The 5,279-nt window shown below is 41.6% G+C and overlaps 1 pseudogene; it reads right to left on the reverse strand.

Annotated features, from left to right (window-relative positions):
• Window positions 1-4,710: 4,710 nt before the first annotated feature.
• On the reverse strand, window positions 4,711-4,807 carry LOC140611527 (U6 spliceosomal RNA; annotated as a pseudogene).
• Between the last annotated feature and the right edge of the window lie 472 nt (window positions 4,808-5,279).

Consider the following 5,279-nt stretch of genomic DNA (forward strand, 5'->3'; position numbering starts at 1 on the left):
TCAACTTCACACTATTTTTAAACTTTTGGTTGTATGTGGAAGGTGAGATTCAGAACTTGTAGCTAGAAAGCAGTGCTTGGGCTTAAAGGGGTTGCAAGCATGGCTTCTCTGGGTTTTAAAGAACTGTTCTTCAGATCATGGTTTTCATCAAAGTCATTCTCTACGTTTTTGTAAACACGTTTAATAAGAAAAAAGTTTAAATAGCAAAAACAATATGAAAGGTTGCTCTAAATATGGAAACGTTGGGATGAATGTTATGTTTTAAAGGCTCTCACTTATGAAAACACTAATTAAAAAGTCCACACCGTGTATCTTAGGGAAAGGAGACACTTCTTTTTTCTTTTTTCTTTCTTTTTTTTTTTAAGGGAGATACTTCTTTAACTGCTTTCTAAAAAATTTTTTTTTCACTGTCCTTCAGCAATAAGAATGAAAGAAGATAGTTTTTCTTTTACTCTTGCACTGGCTTGCTACAACCATACTCTTCATTTTTTAAAGTAATTTGAAAACAAGAAAGGGGAATGGGTCTAGCTCTCTGGATCCAGAGCTTACGTAACCCCTTCTCTTTCTGGCTGTGTAATTTGGGCATGTCACTGGGCTTCTGTGGCTCTTCTTCTGTGACATGGAGCCCTGACACCGACCACACACCATCATCCACGTCCAGCCTCACACCTACCCGCACAGCTCTGACCGGAGCACCCAGTACATAACAAGTGCTCAGTACAAGGTAGCTGTTGTCCTTCAAACTTGCACCCTCCAATAATCACATTTATAATGAGGTAGCTTTCCTCACATTAGTACAAAATGTGAGAGTCTACAATGAGTATAAAATGGCCAATTATACTTTAACCGGCGTGTATTTTTTTATAAATTTATTTTTTATTGGTGTTCAATTTGCCAACATATAGAATAACACCCAGTGCTCATCCCATCAAGTGCCCATCTCAGTGCCTGTCACCCAGTCACCCCCACCTCCCACCCACCACCCCTAGTTCATTTCCCAGAGTTAGGAGTCTTTCATGTTCCGTCACGCTCTCTGATATTTCCCACTCATTTTCTCTCCTTTCCCCTTTATTTTTAAATATCCAAAACATGTTACTGAGAAACAAATACAAGAATTTTCCACCTGGGATCCTTGGGTGGCGCAGCGGTTTGGCGCCTGCCTTTGGCCCAGGGCGCGATCCTGGAGACCCGGGATCGAATCCCACGTCGGGCTCCCGCTGCATGGAGCCTGCTTCTCCCTCTGCCTGTGTCTCTGCCTCTCTCTCTCTCTCTGTGTGTGACTATTATAAATAAATAAAAAATAAAAAAATGTTTAAAAAAAAAAAAAAAGAATTTTCCACCTGAACTCCTTGTTTACCAAATATCTGTGGGCAGATATTTGACTTTTTTTTAAAGGGAGGTAGGGCAAGAAGATTTGACTTTTTTTTAAAGGGAGGTAGGGCAAGAAGAAAAGAGAAGAATGCCTCCATAAAAAGGCTGTTCAGGGATCCCTGGGTGGCGCAGCGGTTTGGCGCCTGCCTTTGGCCCAGGGCGTGATCCTGGAGACCTGGGATTGAATCCCATGTCGGGCTCCCGGTGCATGGAGCCTGCTTCTCCCTCTGCCTGTGTCTCTGCCTCTCTCTCTCTCTGTGTGTGACTATCATAAATAAATAAAAAAAATTAAAAAAAAAAAAAAGGGCTGTTCAGTGTAGATTTTCTGAGTAAAAAGAAGACTGACTGCCCTGACTCCTGATTGTTTTTCCTGTGGCCACCAAAGCTACACATCATATACCACTGAAACTCCCATTTCTATGACCTGATTCTTCCCAATATGCCCCATGAACGTTTTCTTGGATGCAAGAAGAGAGAAAAATCTCCTCCTCAATTCTCCCCTTGGACTTCCAGTAAGAGTGTTTTTTTAAAACAACAAAAAAGCAGCATGGGGAATGATTGCCAAGCACACAGCCACTTCTTCCCTGAAGTAGAAATGATTTTCAGGCAGGGGTGTGCACAGCTTTGGGGGATGATCTATGATTGGTCTAAGCCAGCCATGACTAGCCCATTTCTCCTTGCCTGTTGTTTGTCAAGGGCAACGATTCTCAACTCAGTTAATTTTACCTACATGCATATATACACCCATAGGACATTGGCAGTTTCTGTAAACATTTTCATGTTGTTATACATGGAACTACGTTATTGGCATTTAGTGGGTAAAGGTCAGGGATGCTGATTAGCATCCTTCAATGTCCAGGATAAACCCTCACAAAAAAAGAATGATCAGGCCCAAAATGTTGGTAAGGCTGAGCTTCAGAAACACTGGTCTAGGAATTGATACATGACACAGTTCTGACAAAGAACTATGAAAGGAAGGAAGTGAAGGAACTTCTAATAAATAATTTCCGGCATAAAAGGAGGAATTTTTTTTTTTTTTTGCCCCCATCTCCTTTTCTTTTTGGAATGCTGGAGTGTGAAGATATGATGCTTGGAACTGCTGCAACTATCTTGGGACCATGAGGGGAGATATCACCAACATGCTGAGGATCTTTGAACCATGGTCTCCAGACTTCTTGTTGTATGAGAAAATTAATTACCTTTACTTTTAATACTGTTAGTATTTTGGGGGCTCCTGGGTGTCTCAGTCAATTAAGTGTCTGTCTTTGGCTCAGGTCATGATCCCAGAGTCCTGGGATTAGGCCTGAGAAGGGCTCCAAATATATATATATATATATATTTTATGATAGTCACACAGAGAGAGAGAGAGAGGCAGAGACACAGGCAGAAGGAGAAGCAGGCTCCATGCACCGGGAGCCCGACGTGGGATTCGATCCCGGGTCTCCAGGATCGCGTCCTGGGCCAAAAGCAGGCGCTAAACCGCTGCGCCACCCAGGGATCCCAAATAAAAATATTTTTTAAAAAACTATTAGTATTTTTGTTTCTTATAATCAAAAGCATCGTAGTTATTATATCTATGATGGCATATGACTTATCCCTAAAAGGTCCACATTAAGTAAGTAGAAAACAGCAAAACTTTTCTAAGATTCAGATATTGCTCAGAGAGTTGGGCTCAGCCTAGCTAAGTGTTTTGCTTCTTGCACGAATCCCCTCATAGCAACTGAATTTCATTGCATGCCTCTGACAGATGACATCTGACTTTATACTGAGTGACCCATGGGCATGGAAAATTGTGAAGCCATTCTGTTGTATTTCAAATCCAAGCTTTGCCACCTAGCAGTTGAGTGATCCTGAGTGAGTTTACTTTTCTGCTTCTTTGTCTGTAAAATGGGGATAATAGTCCTCAGAGGTTAAACGAGTTATCACATGAAAAAATTGCTCAGGATAGTGTCTGGCACATATTAAGTACTATGTTCATATCATTGTTATTATTAATTGAGTCCACTAAACCTTTTTCACAAATGTATCTTACCTGATCATGTGACCATTCTTTAAAGCTGAAATTGACAACCAATAGGGCCTTTTGTGTGGACTACTACTGATAAGGAAATGGATTAGCAATACTCTGTTCAGTCTTATCAAATGCCCCCAACGGGTAAGGGCACAGCCAGGTGGCCTGTGCAAACTCTTCCCAGGATAACTGTACCACGATGTTAGCAGACCCATTACAGGTATGTCACTTGCTGGCAAAAGAGTTAATTCCAGAAAACATGTCTCCTTGTCTTCCAGGATTAATGATTCCATCACTCTTTTAGGTGTAGACCCAGATAGCTGGTCTAGCATTATACACAATTCCCAATTCAGTTAAACCAATACCAGGACAGATGCCATTAAATTCTGCACACACTCCTGGAAAGAGTAGCCTTCCTCAGAGCCTTGCTGCCTTCTTCTCTGTCTTTAAAACCCTACTTGTTGTCTGAACATCTGCATAATGGGACTTTGGCATGAGGCATGCTGTAATTTGAATTGAGCTCTGCAGCTAAGTTGCCATGTGACCTCAGACAAGTTACTTTACCTCACTGTATTTCATCGTCCTTAAAATGGGTCTAATGAGACCCCCTTTTAGAGAGTTGCTGTGCATAAGCTAACAGTAAAATTCTCTAGCATGGCTTCTAGGGTAAGCTAGGTGTTTGATAAATGCTTGCAACTGGTGTAATTCTGTTTGGTTCTCTCTAACCCCTCTTCAATTATTTAATAGCAAAATCGGTATCATAGCATGGCTGAGGGCTGGTGCAAGTTGATTGCACTGAACTATGCTGGACCCCAGCCACACTTGATGCTCCTTTTTCATAAATACTTGAGTAATACTTTAACCCAAGAAGGCAAGGAAAAAGCAGTAGGGCCCGGGAGGAGTCCGCCAAGAATCCACATGAATTGTGTATTTGAAGTGGCTCTCCTACAGTCCTAGAGAATAAATCTTCAACACTGCAGGTCTGTTCTTTTTTGTAGACTCCAAGCACTACAGCTTGACAACCACTTTAATTGGTTGCCAGGTCTCCCTAGGCAAAAGTAGTCCTGTGCATGATGAGGTTTCCTGTCTTGTGTAAATGTTGCAGAGCTTGGCACCAATGTATCTATTTTCAGCCTTCCTGGAAAGAAACAGACACTTTCTTCATCTGCCCCCTCTGTGTCCTAGGCCACAAGTTCCATACTTGCCCCAACCCTGAGACAAAAGCATCAGCAAGGAACGTGATCCTAAAAGTATTCCTTTATATCCTGGTGTCCTCCTTCCAGTGATTCTCTGAGTAAGTTGTCCTCGTAGCACCGGGGAACCCACAGGATGACATTGGATGGTACATAGATAATCTTTTTGCACAGGGGCCATACTAATCTTCTCTGAATCATTCCAATTTTAGTATATGTACTGTGGGAGCAACCACAATAATCTTTCTGATATGAAGTTTCTTTTAAATTCAATTTCAATTGTTAAAAGTGAAAAAATACTCAAAGTAATGCAAGTGAATTTTTTTTATGGTGAGTTAATTTTAAGGACAATGTAATTTTGAGAACCTTGCTTTGTAACTAACAACCATGGAGTGTTCAGCACATACCTGCCCTGGTAGAGCTTGCAGAGCTTTGCAGGCATCGTGCCCACCATTTCCAGTAGTAGACACTGTTTTCACTCTACACATGAGAAAAATGAGGCTCAGAGAAGTTCTATAATTTACTCAGTTATTGCATTGGAGCTGCCTTAACCTCCATTGCTAGGTTCACTTTAAGTTGTTAGCCGTTGAAATGAGGCTTCAAAGCAACAGAATTAGGGGCTCAGTAGTTGTGGCATTGGCCCAGGAGCCTGTGTATTTACCCCAGCAGATGCCGATTCAGCTTTTGCCAATGCAAAGACCACT

The sequence above is a fragment of the Canis lupus genome, chromosome 19, assembly GCF_048164855.1.
Source record: "Canis lupus baileyi chromosome 19, mCanLup2.hap1, whole genome shotgun sequence".
Taxonomy (NCBI): domain Eukaryota; kingdom Metazoa; phylum Chordata; class Mammalia; order Carnivora; family Canidae; genus Canis; species Canis lupus.